This window comes from Salmo salar, chromosome 07, assembly GCF_965601325.2.
Source record: "Salmo salar chromosome 07, fSalSal1, whole genome shotgun sequence".
Taxonomy (NCBI): Eukaryota; Metazoa; Chordata; class Actinopteri; order Salmoniformes; family Salmonidae; genus Salmo; species Salmo salar.
Genome location: NC_138297.1, coordinates 6920627 through 6936223, shown reverse-complemented (window position 1 = coordinate 6936223; position 15597 = coordinate 6920627). Strand labels below are relative to the sequence as shown.

Below are 15597 nucleotides of genomic sequence, written 5' to 3'. Positions count from 1 at the left end.
ATTTCGGCACTCAGGGAAAGTTAATTTGTTTGTCAAGCACATGTCAAAGTGCACTGCTGTCAAAACGTTGGCGTAAGCCACAAGAAAATACACAATCCTTCGAGCCGGATTTGAACCAGCGACCTAAGGATTGCTGCACTTTCACCTACAGTCCTCCGCTCTACCAACTGAGCTATCGAAGGTTGTCAGATTTTGACAAATGCCATCACCTAGATGGTCAGAAGTGCTGCAGACACATATGTTCCCGTTAAAAATGTAATCTGCTGAGTTTGGTGGTTTCGTGGAGATGCTGGAGATTGAACCCAGGTCCTCATTCAAGCAACCAACACTCTCTTCCGCTGAGCTACATCCCCTTTGATTGCAAGTAGTTGCGTTTGGGGATAGAGAAAAAGTGAGCCGACGGTAAAGAATGCTGTTTAGCCCCCTCACTGCAAAATCGCTTTTGCCTTCTCCACGATGTTCTCGTGGTTAGGATTCTGCGCTCTCACCGCCGCGTCCCGGGGTTTGTTCCCGGTCAGGGAATAATTTGCTTCTGGGGAAACACTAGGCAAAAATCAAAAACTTGGCACAACTGCAGAAAAAGTTATCCTCGTGTGAGGCAGTGACCGAAGGATTGTTGCAATTTTAAGTACTCTCTGCTGCTCTACCAACATTCCTATCAAAGGTCAACAATTGAAGATTTCGGCACTCAGGGAAAGTTAATTTGTTTGTCAAGCACATGTCAAAGTGCACTGCTGTCAAAACGTTGGCGTAAGCCACAAAAAAATACACAATCCTTCGAGCCAGATTTGAACCAGCGACCCAAGGATTGCTGCACTTTCACCTACAGTCCTCCGCTCTACCAACTGAGCTATTGAAGGTTGTCAGTTTTAGACAAATGCCATCACATAGATGTTTAGAAGTGCTGCAGACACATATGTTCCCGTTAAAAATGTAATCTGCTGAGTTTGGTGGTTTCGTGGAGATGCTGGAGATTGAACCCAGGTCCTCATTCAAGCAACCAACACTCTCTTCCGCTGAGCTACATCCCCTTTGATATCAAGTAGTTGCGTTTGGGGATAGAGAAAAAGTGAGCCGACGGTAAAGAATGCTGTTTAGCCCCCACACTGCGAAATCGCTTTTGCCTTCTCCACGATGTTCTAGTGGTTAGGATTCGGCGCTCTCACCGCCGCATCCCGGGGTTTGTTCCCGGTCAGGGAATAATTTGCTTCTGGGGAAACACTAGGCAAAAATCTAAAACTTGGCACAACTGCAGAAAAAGTTATCCTCGTGTGAGCCAGTGACCGAAGGACTGTTGCAATTTTAAGTACTCTCTGCTGCTCTACCAACATTCCTATCAAAGGTCAACAATCGAAGATTTCGGCACTCAGGGAAAGTTAATTTGTTTGTCAAGCACATGTCAAAGTGCACTGCTGTCAAAACGTTGGCGTAAGCCACAAGAAAATAAACAATCCTTCGAGCCTGATTTGAACCAGCGACCTAAGGATTGGTGCACTTTCACCTACAGTCCTCCGCTCTACCAACTGAGCTATCGAAGGTTGTCAGATATAGACAAATGCCATCACCTAGATTGTCAGAAGTGCTGCAGACACATATGTTCCCGTTAAAGATGTAATCTGCTGAGTTTGGTAGTTTCGTGGAGATGCTGGAGATTCAACCCAGGTCCTCATTCAAGCAACCAACACTCTCTTCCGCTGAGCTACATCCCCTTTGATTGCAAATAGTTGCGTTTGGGGATAGAGAAAAAGTGAGCCGACGGTAAAGAATGCTGTTTAGCCCCCTCACTGCGAAATCGCTTTTGCCTTCTCCACAATGTTCTAGTGGTTAGGATTCGGCGCTCTCACCGCCGCGTCCCGGGATTTGTTCGCGGTCAGGGAATAATTTGCTTCTGGGGAAACACTAGGCAAAAATCAAAAACTTGGCACAACTGCAGAAAAAGTTATCCTCGTGTGAGCCAGTGACCGAAGGATTTTTGCAATTTTAAGTACTCTCTGCTGCTCTACCAACATTCCTATCAAAGGTCAACAATTGAAGATTTCGGCACTCAGGGAAAGTTAATTTGTTTGTCAAGCACATGTCAAAGTGCACTGCTGTCAAAACGTTGGCGTAAGCCACAAGAAAATACACAATCCTTCAAGCCGGATTTGAAACAGCGACCTAAGGATTGCTGCACTTTCACCTACAGTACTCCGCTCTACCAACTGAGCTATCGAAGGTTGTCAAATTTAGACAAATGCCATCACCTAGATGGTCTGAAGTGCTGCAGACACATATGTTCCTGTTAAAAATGTAATCTGCTGAGTTTGGTGGTTTCGTGGAGATGCTGTAGTAGGAACCCAGGTCCTCATTCTATCAACCAACACTCTCTTCCGCTGAGCTACATCCCCTTTGATTGCAAATAGTTGCGTTTGGGGATAGAGAAAAAGTGAGCCGACGGTAAAGAATGCTGTTTAGCCCCCTCACTGCGAAATCGCTTTTGCCTTCTCCACAATGTTCTAGTGGTTAGGATTCGGCGCTCTCACCGCCGCGTCCCGGGGTTTGTTCCCGGTCAGGGAATAATTTGCTTCTGGGGAAACACTAGGCAAAAATCAAAAACTTGGCACAACTGCAGAAAAAGTTATCCTCGTGTGAGCCAGTGACCGAAGGATTGTTGCAATTTTAAGTACTCTCTGCTGCTCTACCAACATTCCTATCAAAGGTCAACAATCGAAGATTTCGGAACTCAGGGAAAGTTAATTTGTTTGTCAAGCGCATGTCAAAGTGCACTGCTGTCAAAACGTTGGCGTAAGCCACAAGAAAATATACAATCCTTCAAGCCGGATTTGAACCAGCGACCTAAGGATTGCTGCACTTTCACCTACAGTCCTCCGCTCTACCAACTGAGCTATTGAAGGTTGTCAGTTTTAGACAAATGCCATCACCTAGATGGTCAGAAGTGCTGCAGGCACATATGTTCCCGTTAAAAATGTAATCTGCTGAGTTTGGTGGTTTCGTGGAGATGCAGGAGATTGAACCCAGGTCCTCATTCAAGCAACCAACACTCTCTTCCGCTGAGCTACATCCCCTTTGATTGCAAGTTGTTGCGTTTGGGGATAGAGAAAAAGTGAGCCGACGGTAAAGAATGCTGTTTAGCCCCCTCACTGCGAAATCGCTTTTGCCTTCTCCACAATGTTCTAGTGGTTAGGATTCTGCGCTCTTACCGCCGCGTCCCGGGATTTGTTCCCGGTCAGGGAATAATTTGCTTCTGGGGAAACACTAGGCAAAAATCAAAAACTTGGCACAACTGCAGAAAAAGTTATCCTCGTGTGAGCCAGTGACCGAAGGATTGTTGCAATTTTAAGTACTCTCTGTTGCTCTACCAACATTCCTATCAAAGGTCAACAATTGAAGATTTCGGCACTCAGGGAAAGTTAATTTGTTTGTCAAGCACATGTCAAAGTGCACTGCTGTCAAAACGTTGGCGTAAGCCACAAGAAAATACACAATCCTTCGAGCCTGATTTGAACCAGCGACCTAAGGATTGCTGCACTTTCACCTACAGTCCTCCTCTCTACCAACTGAGCTATGGAAGGTTGTCTAATTTAGACAAATGCCATCACCTAGATGGTCTGAAGTGCTGCAGACACATATGTTCCCGTTAAAAATGTAATCTGCTGAGTTTGGTGGTTTCGTGGAGATGCTGGAGATTGAACCCAGGTCCTCATTCAAGCAACCAACACTCTCTTCCGCTGAGCTACATCCCCTTTGATTGCAAGTAGTTGCGTTTGGGGATAGAGAAAAAGTGAGCCGACGGTAAAGAATGCTGTTTAGCCCCCTCACTGCGAAATCGCTTTTGCCTTCTCCACGATGTTCTAGTGGTTAGGATTCGGCGCTCTCACCGCCGCATCCCGGGGTTTGTTCCCGGTCAGGGAATAATTTGCTTCTGGGGAAACACTAGGCAAAAATCAGAAACTTGGCACAACTGCAGAAAAAGTTATCCTCGTGTGAGCCAGTGACCGAAGGATTGTTGCAATTTTAAGTACTCTCTGCTGCTCTACCAACATTCCTATCAAAGGTCAACAATCGAAGATTTCGGCACTCAGGGAAAGTTAATTTGTTTGTCAAGCACATGTCAAAGTCCACTGCTGTCAAAACGTTGGCGTAAGCCACAAGAAAATACACAACCCTTCGAGCCGGATTTGAACCAGCGACCTAAGGATTGCTGCACTTTCACCTACAGCCCTCCGCTCTACCAACTGAGCTATCGAAGGTTGTCGACTATAGACAAATGCCATCACCTAGATGGTCAGAAGGACGGCAGACACATATGTTCCCGTTAAAGATGTAATCTGCTGAGTTTGGTAGTTTCGTGGAGATGCTGGAGATTCAACCCAGGTCCTCATTCAAGCAACCAACACTCTCTTCCGCTGAGCTACATCCCCTTTGATTGCAAGTAGTTGCGTTTGGGGATAGAGAAAAAGTGAGCCGACGGTAAAGAATGCTGTTTAGCCCCCTCACTGCGAAATCGCTTTTGCCTTCTCCACAATGTTCTAGTGGTTAGGATTCGGCGCTCTCACCGCCGCGTCCCGGGGTTTGTTCCCGGTCAGGGAATAATTTGCTTCTGGGGAAACACTAGGCAAAAATCAAAAACTTGGCACAACTGCAGAAAAAGTTATCCTCGTGTGAGCCAGTGACCGAAGGATTGTTGCAATTTTAAGTACTCTCTGCTGCTCTACCAACATTCCTATCAAAGGTCAACAATCGAAGATTTCGGAACTCAGGGAAAGTTAATTTGTTTGTCAAGCACATGTCAAAGTGCACTGCTGTCAAAATGTTGGCGTAAGCCACAAGAAAATATACAATCCTTCGAGCCGGATTTGAACCAGCGACCTAAGGATTGCTGCACTTTCACCTACAGTCCTCCGCTCTACCAACTGAGCTATCTAAGGTTGTCAGATTTGGAAAAATGCCATCACCTAGATGGTCAGAAATGCTGCAGGCACATATGTTCCCGTAAAAAATGTAATCTGCTGAGTTTGGTGGTTTCGTGGAGATGCTGGAGATTGAACCCAGGTCCTCATTCAAGCAACCAACACTCTCTTCCGCTGAGCTACATCCCCTTTGATTGCAAGTAGTTGCGTTTGGGGATAGAGAAAAGGTGAGCCGACGGTAAAGAATGCTGTTTAGCCCCCTCACTGCGAAATCGCTTTTGCCTTCTCCATGATGTTCTAGTGGTTAGGATTCGGCGCTCTCACCGCCGCATCCCGGGGTTTGTTCCCGGTCAGGGAATAATTTGCTTCTGGGAAAACACTAGGCAAAAATCAAAAACTTGGCACAACTGCAGAAAAAGTTATCCTCGTGTGAGCCAGTGACCGAAGGATTGTTGCAATTTTAAGTACTCTCTGCTGCTCTACGAACATTCCTATCAAAGGTCAACAATCGAAGATTTCGGCACTCAGGAAAAGTTTTAATTTGTTTGTCAAGCACATGTCAAAGTGCACTGCTGTCAAAACGTTGGCGTAAGCCACAAGAAAATACACAGTCCTTCGAGCCGGATTTGAACCAGCGACATAAGGATTGCTGCACTTTCACCTACAGTCCTCCGCTCTACCAACTGAGCTATCGAAGGTTGTCAGATTTAGACAAATGCCATCACCTAGATGGTCAGAAGTGCTGCAGACACATATGTTCCCGTTAAAAATGTAATCTGCTGAGTTTGGTGGTTTCGTGGAGATGCTGGAGATTGAACCCAGGTCCTCATTCAAGCAACCAACACTCTCTTCCGCTGAGCTACATCCCCTTTGATTGCAAGTAGTTGCGTTTGGGGATAGAGAAAAAGTGAGCCGACGGTAAAGAATGCTGTTTAGCCCCCTCACTGCGAAATCGCTTTTGCCTTCTCCACGATGTTCTAGTGGTTAGGATTCGGCGCTCTTACCGCCGCATCCCGGGGTTTGTTCTCGGTCAGGGAATAATTTGCTTCTGGGGAAACACTAGGCAAAAATCAAAGACTTGGCACAACTGCAGAAAACGTTATCCTCGTGTGAGCCAGTGACCGAAGGATTTTTGCAATTTTAAGTACTCTCTGCTGCTCTACCAACATTCCTATCAAAGGTCAACAATTGAAGATTTCGGAACTCAGGGAAAGTTAACCTCTTGGGGCTAGGTGGGACGCTAGCGTGCCACCCGTGGTGCACTCCATCAACAGCAGGTGCATTTCAAGAGCGGCAAATTTGAATCCAAATAAATGTCAAAATTCAAATTTTTCAAAAATACAACTATGTTACACCATTTGAAAGATAAACATCTCCTTAATCTAACCACGTTTTACGATTTCAAAAAGGTTTTACGGCGAAAGCATAAATTTAGAGTATGTTAGGACAGTACATTTACAAGAGTTGTGTGTAATGTTTTGTCAAGTCAAAGACAGGGTCACCAAAACCATAAAACCAGCTAAAATGATACACTAACCTTTTACAATCTCCATCAGATGACACTCCTAGGACATTATGTTAGACAATGCATGCATTTTTAGTTCTATCAAGTTCATATTTATATACAAAAACAGCGTTTTACTATGGCATTGATGTTGAGGAAATCGTTTCCCTCCAATAACCGGCAGTCAAGTCAGCGTCACAAATTAAATAATTAAAATTAGAAAACATTGGTAAAATATTATATTGTCATTTAAAGAATTATAGATTTACATCTTTTGTACGCAATCAACTTGCCAGATTTAAAAATAACCTTACTGGGAAATCACACTTTGCAATAATCTGAGCACTGTGCCCAGAAAAATACGCGTTGCGATACAGACTAGACGTCATGTTGGGGAGATCTAAAATCGAAAATACTATGTAAATAATCCATTACCTTTGATTCTCTTCATCAGATGTCACTTCCAGGTATCACAGGTCCATAACGAATGTAGTTTTGTTCAAAAAAGCTCATCATTTATGTCCAAAAATCTCCGTCTCGTTAGCACATGATGTAAGCCAGCCGGACTTCTCGTCATGAACGAGGGGAAAAAATATATTTCCGTTCGTTCAAACATGTCAAACGTTGTATAGCATAAATCATTAGGGCCTTTTTTAACCAGAACATGAATAATATTCAAGGTGGACGAATGCATAGTCTTTTATAACGTATTGGAACGAGGGTACCCAACATGAAGTAGCGCGCCAGGTGTCTAATGGGACATCACCGTTCCATGGCTCTTGTTCGGTCAGATCTCCCTCCAGAAGACTCAAAACACTTTGTAAAGGCTGGTGACATCTAGTGGAAGCAATAGGAAGTGCCAAAATATTCCTAAACCCCTGTGTTTTTCAATGGGATAGGTTTAAAGTCAATACAACACATCAGGTATCCACGTCCTGTCAGAAAATGTCTCAGGGTTTTGCCTGCCAAATGAGTTCTGTGATACTCACATACACCATTCAAACAGTTTTGGAAACTTTAGAGTGTTTTCTATCCATATATAATAAGTATATGCATATTCTAGTTACTGGGTAGGATTAGTAACCAGATTAAATCGGGTACATTTTTTTTATCCAGACGTGCAAATGCTGCCCCCTAGACCCAACAGGTTAATTTGTTTGTCAAGCGCATGTCAAAGTGCACTGCTGTCAAAACGTTGGCGTAAGCCACAAGAAAATAACCAATCCTTCGAGCCGGATTTAAACCAGCGACCTAAGGATTGCTGCACTTTCACCTACAGTCCTCCGCTCTACCAACTGAACTATCGAAGGTTGTCGAATTTAGACAAATGCCATCACCTAGATGGTCAGAAGGACGGCAGACACATATGTTCCCGTTAAAAATGTAATCTGCTGAGTTTGGTGGTTTCGTGGAGATGCTGGAGATTGAACCCAGGTCCTCATTCAAGCAACCAACACTCTCTTCCGCTGAGCTACATCCCCTTTGATTGCAAGTAGTTGCGTTTGGGGATAGAGAAAAAGTGAGCCGACGGTAAAGAATGCTGTTTAGCCCCCTCACTGCGAAATCGCTTTTGCCTTCTCCACGATGTTCATGTAGTTAGGATTCGGCGCTCTCACCGCCACGTCCCGGGTTTTGTTCCCGGTCAGGGAATAATTTGCTTCTGGGGAAACACTAGGCAAAAATCAAAAACTTGGCACAACTGCAGAAAACGTTATCCTCGTGTGAGTCAGTGACCGAAGGATTTTTGCAATTTTAAGTACTCTCTGCTGCACAACCAACATTCCTATCAAAGGTCAACAATTGAAGATTTCGGAACTCAGGGAAAGTTAATTTGTTTGTCAAGCGCATGTCAAAGTGCACTGCTGTCAAAACGTTGGCGTAAGCCACAAGAAAATACACAACCCTTCGAGCCGGATTTGAACCAGCGACCTAAGGATTGCTGCACTTTCACCTACAGTCCTCCGCTCTACCAACTGAGCTATCGAAGGTTGTCGACTTTAGACAAATGCCATCACCTAGATGGTCAGAAGGACGGCAGACACATATGTTCCCGTTAAAGATGTAATCTGCTGAGTTTGGTAGTTTCGTGGAGATGCTGGAGATTCAACCCAGGTCCTCATTCAAGCAACCAACACTCTCTTCCGCTGAGCTACATCCCCTTTGATTGCAAGTAGTTGCGTTTGGGGATAGAGAAAAAGTGAGCCGACGGTAAAGAATGCTGTTTAGCCCCCTCACTGCGAAATCGCTTTTGCCTTCTCCACGATGTTCATGTGGTTAGGATTCGGCGCTCTCACCGCCACGTCCCGGGTTTTGTTCCCGGTCAGGGAATAATTTGCTTCTGGGGAAACACTAGGCAAAAATCAAAAACTTGGCACAACTGCAGAAAACGTTATCCTCGTGTGAGTCAGTGACCGAAGGATTTTTGCAATTTTAAGTACTCTCTGCTGCACAACCAACATTCCTATCAAAGGTCAACAATTGAAGATTTCGGAACTCAGGGAAAGTTAATTTGTTTGTCAAGCGCATGTCAAAGTGCACTGCTGTCAAAACGTTGGCGTAAGCCACAAGAAAATACACAACCCTTCGAGCCGGATTTGAACCAGCGACCTAAGGATTGCTGCACTTTCACCTACAGTCCTCCTCTCTACCAACTGAGCTATGGAAGGTTGTCTAATTTAGACAAATGCCATCACCTAGATGGTCTGAAGTGCTGCAGACACATATGTTCCCGTTAAAAATGTAATCTGCTGAGTTTGGTGGTTTCGTGGAGATGCTGGAGATTGAACCCAGGTCCTCATTCAAGCAACCAACACTCTCTTCCGCTGAGCTACATCCCCTTTGATTGCAAGTAGTTGCGTTTGGGGATAGAGAAAAAGTGAGCCGACGGTAAAGAATGCTGTTTAGCCCCCTCACTGCGAAATCGCTTTTGCCTTCTCCACGATGTTCTAGTGGTTAGGATTCGGCGCTCTCACCGCCGCATCCCGGGGTTTGTTCCCGGTCAGGGAATAATTTGCTTCTGGGGAAACACTAGGCAAAAATCAGAAACTTGGCACAACTGCAGAAAAAGTTATCCTCGTGTGAGCCAGTGACCGAAGGATTGTTGCAATTTTAAGTACTCTCTGCTGCTCTACCAACATTCCTATCAAAGGTCAACAATCGAAGATTTCGGCACTCAGGGAAAGTTAATTTGTTTGTCAAGCACATGTCAAAGTCCACTGCTGTCAAAACGTTGGCGTAAGCCACAAGAAAATACACAACCCTTCGAGCCGGATTTGAACCAGCGACCTAAGGATTGCTGCACTTTCACCTACAGCCCTCCGCTCTACCAACTGAGCTATCGAAGGTTGTCGACTATAGACAAATGCCATCACCTAGATGGTCAGAAGGACGGCAGACACATATGTTCCCGTTAAAGATGTAATCTGCTGAGTTTGGTAGTTTCGTGGAGATGCTGGAGATTCAACCCAGGTCCTCATTCAAGCAACCAACACTCTCTTCCGCTGAGCTACATCCCCTTTGATTGCAAGTAGTTGCGTTTGGGGATAGAGAAAAAGTGAGCCGACGGTAAAGAATGCTGTTTAGCCCCCTCACTGCGAAATCGCTTTTGCCTTCTCCACAATGTTCTAGTGGTTAGGATTCGGCGCTCTCACCGCCGCGTCCCGGGGTTTGTTCCCGGTCAGGGAATAATTTGCTTCTGGGGAAACACTAGGCAAAAATCAAAAACTTGGCACAACTGCAGAAAAAGTTATCCTCGTGTGAGCCAGTGACCGAAGGATTGTTGCAATTTTAAGTACTCTCTGCTGCTCTACCAACATTCCTATCAAAGGTCAACAATCGAAGATTTCGGAACTCAGGGAAAGTTAATTTGTTTGTCAAGCACATGTCAAAGTGCACTGCTGTCAAAATGTTGGCGTAAGCCACAAGAAAATATACAATCCTTCGAGCCGGATTTGAACCAGCGACCTAAGGATTGCTGCACTTTCACCTACAGTCCTCCGCTCTACCAACTGAGCTATCTAAGGTTGTCAGATTTGGAAAAATGCCATCACCTAGATGGTCAGAAATGCTGCAGGCACATATGTTCCCGTAAAAAATGTAATCTGCTGAGTTTGGTGGTTTCGTGGAGATGCTGGAGATTGAACCCAGGTCCTCATTCAAGCAACCAACACTCTCTTCCGCTGAGCTACATCCCCTTTGATTGCAAGTAGTTGCGTTTGGGGATAGAGAAAAGGTGAGCCGACGGTAAAGAATGCTGTTTAGCCCCCTCACTGCGAAATCGCTTTTGCCTTCTCCATGATGTTCTAGTGGTTAGGATTCGGCGCTCTCACCGCCGCATCCCGGGGTTTGTTCCCGGTCAGGGAATAATTTGCTTCTGGGAAAACACTAGGCAAAAATCAAAAACTTGGCACAACTGCAGAAAAAGTTATCCTCGTGTGAGCCAGTGACCGAAGGATTGTTGCAATTTTAAGTACTCTCTGCTGCTCTACGAACATTCCTATCAAAGGTCAACAATCGAAGATTTCGGCACTCAGGAAAAGTTTTAATTTGTTTGTCAAGCACATGTCAAAGTGCACTGCTGTCAAAACGTTGGCGTAAGCCACAAGAAAATACACAGTCCTTCGAGCCGGATTTGAACCAGCGACATAAGGATTGCTGCACTTTCACCTACAGTCCTCCGCTCTACCAACTGAGCTATCGAAGGTTGTCAGATTTAGACAAATGCCATCACCTAGATGGTCAGAAGTGCTGCAGACACATATGTTCCCGTTAAAAATGTAATCTGCTGAGTTTGGTGGTTTCGTGGAGATGCTGGAGATTGAACCCAGGTCCTCATTCAAGCAACCAACACTCTCTTCCGCTGAGCTACATCCCCTTTGATTGCAAGTAGTTGCGTTTGGGGATAGAGAAAAAGTGAGCCGACGGTAAAGAATGCTGTTTAGCCCCCTCACTGCGAAATCGCTTTTGCCTTCTCCACGATGTTCTAGTGGTTAGGATTCGGCGCTCTTACCGCCGCATCCCGGGGTTTGTTCTCGGTCAGGGAATAATTTGCTTCTGGGGAAACACTAGGCAAAAATCAAAGACTTGGCACAACTGCAGAAAACGTTATCCTCGTGTGAGCCAGTGACCGAAGGATTTTTGCAATTTTAAGTACTCTCTGCTGCTCTACCAACATTCCTATCAAAGGTCAACAATTGAAGATTTCGGAACTCAGGGAAAGTTAACCTCTTGGGGCTAGGTGGGACGCTAGCGTGCCACCCGTGGTGCACTCCATCAACAGCAGGTGCATTTCAAGAGCGGCAAATTTGAATCCAAATAAATGTCAAAATTCAAATTTTTCAAAAATACAACTATGTTACACCATTTGAAAGATAAACATCTCCTTAATCTAACCACGTTTTACGATTTCAAAAAGGTTTTACGGCGAAAGCATAAATTTAGAGTATGTTAGGACAGTACATTTACAAGAGTTGTGTGTAATGTTTTGTCAAGTCAAAGACAGGGTCACCAAAACCATAAAACCAGCTAAAATGATACACTAACCTTTTACAATCTCCATCAGATGACACTCCTAGGACATTATGTTAGACAATGCATGCATTTTTAGTTCTATCAAGTTCATATTTATATACAAAAACAGCGTTTTACTATGGCATTGATGTTGAGGAAATCGTTTCCCTCCAATAACCGGCAGTCAAGTCAGCGTCACAAATTAAATAATTAAAATTAGAAAACATTGGTAAAATATTATATTGTCATTTAAAGAATTATAGATTTACATCTTTTGTACGCAATCAACTTGCCAGATTTAAAAATAACCTTACTGGGAAATCACACTTTGCAATAATCTGAGCACTGTGCCCAGAAAAATACGCGTTGCGATACAGACTAGACGTCATGTTGGGGAGATCTAAAATCGAAAATACTATGTAAATAATCCATTACCTTTGATTCTCTTCATCAGATGTCACTTCCAGGTATCACAGGTCCATAACGAATGTAGTTTTGTTCAAAAAAGCTCATCATTTATGTCCAAAAATCTCCGTCTCGTTAGCACATGATGTAAGCCAGCCGGACTTCTCGTCATGAACGAGGGGAAAAAATATATTTCCGTTCGTTCAAACATGTCAAACGTTGTATAGCATAAATCATTAGGGCCTTTTTTAACCAGAACATGAATAATATTCAAGGTGGACGAATGCATAGTCTTTTATAACGTATTGGAACGAGGGTACCCAACATGAAGTAGCGCGCCAGGTGTCTAATGGGACATCACCGTTCCATGGCTCTTGTTCGGTCAGATCTCCCTCCAGAAGACTCAAAACACTTTGTAAAGGCTGGTGACATCTAGTGGAAGCAATAGGAAGTGCCAAAATATTCCTAAACCCCTGTGTTTTTCAATGGGATAGGTTTAAAGTCAATACAACACATCAGGTATCCACGTCCTGTCAGAAAATGTCTCAGGGTTTTGCCTGCCAAATGAGTTCTGTGATACTCACATACACCATTCAAACAGTTTTGGAAACTTTAGAGTGTTTTCTATCCATATATAATAAGTATATGCATATTCTAGTTACTGGGTAGGATTAGTAACCAGATTAAATCGGGTACATTTTTTTTATCCAGACGTGCAAATGCTGCCCCCTAGACCCAACAGGTTAATTTGTTTGTCAAGCGCATGTCAAAGTGCACTGCTGTCAAAACGTTGGCGTAAGCCACAAGAAAATAACCAATCCTTCGAGCCGGATTTAAACCAGCGACCTAAGGATTGCTGCACTTTCACCTACAGTCCTCCGCTCTACCAACTGAACTATCGAAGGTTGTCGAATTTAGACAAATGCCATCACCTAGATGGTCAGAAGGACGGCAGACACATATGTTCCCGTTAAAAATGTAATCTGCTGAGTTTGGTGGTTTCGTGGAGATGCTGGAGATTGAACCCAGGTCCTCATTCAAGCAACCAACACTCTCTTCCGCTGAGCTACATCCCCTTTGATTGCAAGTAGTTGCGTTTGGGGATAGAGAAAAAGTGAGCCGACGGTAAAGAATGCTGTTTAGCCCCCTCACTGCGAAATCGCTTTTGCCTTCTCCACGATGTTCATGTAGTTAGGATTCGGCGCTCTCACCGCCACGTCCCGGGTTTTGTTCCCGGTCAGGGAATAATTTGCTTCTGGGGAAACACTAGGCAAAAATCAAAAACTTGGCACAACTGCAGAAAACGTTATCCTCGTGTGAGTCAGTGACCGAAGGATTTTTGCAATTTTAAGTACTCTCTGCTGCACAACCAACATTCCTATCAAAGGTCAACAATTGAAGATTTCGGAACTCAGGGAAAGTTAATTTGTTTGTCAAGCGCATGTCAAAGTGCACTGCTGTCAAAACGTTGGCGTAAGCCACAAGAAAATACACAACCCTTCGAGCCGGATTTGAACCAGCGACCTAAGGATTGCTGCACTTTCACCTACAGTCCTCCGCTCTACCAACTGAGCTATCGAAGGTTGTCGACTTTAGACAAATGCCATCACCTAGATGGTCAGAAGGACGGCAGACACATATGTTCCCGTTAAAGATGTAATCTGCTGAGTTTGGTAGTTTCGTGGAGATGCTGGAGATTCAACCCAGGTCCTCATTCAAGCAACCAACACTCTCTTCCGCTGAGCTACATCCCCTTTGATTGCAAGTAGTTGCGTTTGGGGATAGAGAAAAAGTGAGCCGACGGTAAAGAATGCTGTTTAGCCCCCTCACTGCGAAATCGCTTTTGCCTTCTCCACGATGTTCATGTGGTTAGGATTCGGCGCTCTCACCGCCGCGTCCCGGGTTTTGTTCCCGGTCAGGGAATAATTTGCTTCTGGGGAAACACTAGGCAAAAATCAAAAACTTGGCACAACTGCAGAAAACGTTATCCTCGTGTGAGTCAGTGACCGAAGGATTTTTGCAATTTTAAGTACTCTCTGCTGCACAACCAACATTCCTATCAAAGGTCAACAATTGAAGATTTCGGAACTCAGGGAAAGTTAATTTGTTTGTCAAGCGCATGTCAAAGTGCACTGCTGTCAAAACGTTGGCGTAAGCCACAAGAAAATACACAACCCTTCGAGCCGGATTTGAACCAGCGACCTAAGGATTGCTGCACTTTCACCTACAGTCCTCCGCTCTACCAACTGAGCTATCGAAGGTTGTCGACTTTAGACAAATGCCATCACCTAGATGGTCAGAAGGACGGCAGACACATATGTTCCCGTTAAAGATGTAATCTGCTGAGTTTGGTAGTTTCGTGGAGATGCTGGAGATTCAACCCAGGTCCTCATTCAAGCAACCAACACTCTCTTCCGCTGAGCTACATCCCCTTTGATTGCAAGTAGTTGCGTTTGGGGATAGAGAAAAAGTGAGCCGACGGTAAAGAATGCTGTTTAGCCCCCTCACTGCGAAATCGCTTTTGCCTTCTCCACGATGTTCTAGTGGTTAGGATTCGGCGCTCTCACCGCCGCATCCCGGGGTTTGTTCCCGGTCAGGGAATAATTTGCTTCTGGGGAAACACTAGGCAAAAATCAAAAACTTGGCACAACTGCAGAAAACGTTATCCTCGTGTGAGCCAGTGACCGAAGGATTTTTGCAATTTTAAGTACTCTCTGCTGCTCTACCAACATTCCTATCAAAGGTCAACAATTGAAGATTTCGGAACTCAGGGAAAGTTAATTTGTTTGTCAAGCGCATGTCAAAGTGCACTGCTGTCAAAACGTTGGCGTAAGCCACAAGAAAATAACCAATCCTTCGAGCCGGGTTTTTGAACCAGCGACCTAAGGATTGCTGCACTTTCACCTACAGTCCTCCGCTCTACCAACTGAACTATCGAATGTTGTCGAATTTAGACAAATGCCATCACCTAGATGGTCAGAAGGACGGCAGACACATATGTTCCCGTTAAAAATGTAATCTGCTGAGTTTGGTGGTTTCGTGGAGATGCTGGAGATTGAACCCAGGTCCTCATTCAAGCAACCAACACTCTCTTCCGCTGAGCTACATCCCCTTTGATTGCAAGTAGTTGCGTTTGGGGATAGAGAAAAAGTGAGCCGACGGTAAAGAATGCTGTTTAGCCCCCTCACTGCGAAATCGCTTTTGCCTTCTCCACGATGTTCATGTGGTTAGGATTCGGCGCTCTCACCGCCAAGTCCCGGGTTTTGTTCC

At 44.7% G+C, this 15597-nt stretch overlaps 12 non-coding genes across 12 annotated transcripts; all 12 read right to left on the bottom strand.

Annotated features, from left to right (window-relative positions):
- Nucleotides 1–95: 95 nt before the first annotated feature.
- Nucleotides 96–182, bottom strand: trnay-gua (transfer RNA tyrosine (anticodon GUA)). Its single transcript is given in 2 exon segments — nt 96–131; nt 146–182. It is a non-coding gene; the product is annotated as a tRNA-Tyr (tRNA).
- A 1269-nt stretch (nt 183–1451) lies between these two features.
- Nucleotides 1452–1538, bottom strand: trnay-gua (transfer RNA tyrosine (anticodon GUA)). The gene is given in 2 exon segments: nt 1452–1487; nt 1502–1538. It is a non-coding gene; the product is annotated as a tRNA-Tyr (tRNA).
- A 1269-nt stretch (nt 1539–2807) lies between these two features.
- Nucleotides 2808–2894, bottom strand: trnay-gua (transfer RNA tyrosine (anticodon GUA)). The gene is given in 2 exon segments: nt 2808–2843; nt 2858–2894. It is a non-coding gene; the product is annotated as a tRNA-Tyr (tRNA).
- A 1269-nt stretch (nt 2895–4163) lies between these two features.
- trnay-gua (transfer RNA tyrosine (anticodon GUA)) lies at nt 4164–4250 on the bottom strand. The gene is given in 2 exon segments: nt 4164–4199; nt 4214–4250. It is a non-coding gene; the product is annotated as a tRNA-Tyr (tRNA).
- Nucleotides 4251–4841: 591 nt separating this feature from the next.
- Nucleotides 4842–4928, bottom strand: trnay-gua (transfer RNA tyrosine (anticodon GUA)). Its single transcript is given in 2 exon segments — nt 4842–4877; nt 4892–4928. It is a non-coding gene; the product is annotated as a tRNA-Tyr (tRNA).
- Nucleotides 4929–5521: 593 nt separating this feature from the next.
- Nucleotides 5522–5608, bottom strand: trnay-gua (transfer RNA tyrosine (anticodon GUA)). The gene is given in 2 exon segments: nt 5522–5557; nt 5572–5608. It is a non-coding gene; the product is annotated as a tRNA-Tyr (tRNA).
- Nucleotides 5609–8315: 2707 nt separating this feature from the next.
- Nucleotides 8316–8402, bottom strand: trnay-gua (transfer RNA tyrosine (anticodon GUA)). Its single transcript is given in 2 exon segments — nt 8316–8351; nt 8366–8402. It is a non-coding gene; the product is annotated as a tRNA-Tyr (tRNA).
- Nucleotides 8403–9671: 1269 nt separating this feature from the next.
- trnay-gua (transfer RNA tyrosine (anticodon GUA)) lies at nt 9672–9758 on the bottom strand. The gene is given in 2 exon segments: nt 9672–9707; nt 9722–9758. It is a non-coding gene; the product is annotated as a tRNA-Tyr (tRNA).
- Nucleotides 9759–10349: 591 nt separating this feature from the next.
- Nucleotides 10350–10436, bottom strand: trnay-gua (transfer RNA tyrosine (anticodon GUA)). The gene is given in 2 exon segments: nt 10350–10385; nt 10400–10436. It is a non-coding gene; the product is annotated as a tRNA-Tyr (tRNA).
- A 593-nt stretch (nt 10437–11029) lies between these two features.
- trnay-gua (transfer RNA tyrosine (anticodon GUA)) lies at nt 11030–11116 on the bottom strand. Its single transcript is given in 2 exon segments — nt 11030–11065; nt 11080–11116. It is a non-coding gene; the product is annotated as a tRNA-Tyr (tRNA).
- A 2707-nt stretch (nt 11117–13823) lies between these two features.
- On the bottom strand, nt 13824–13910 carry trnay-gua (transfer RNA tyrosine (anticodon GUA)). Its single transcript is given in 2 exon segments — nt 13824–13859; nt 13874–13910. It is a non-coding gene; the product is annotated as a tRNA-Tyr (tRNA).
- A 591-nt stretch (nt 13911–14501) lies between these two features.
- Nucleotides 14502–14588, bottom strand: trnay-gua (transfer RNA tyrosine (anticodon GUA)). Its single transcript is given in 2 exon segments — nt 14502–14537; nt 14552–14588. It is a non-coding gene; the product is annotated as a tRNA-Tyr (tRNA).
- Between the last annotated feature and the right edge of the window lie 1009 nt (nt 14589–15597).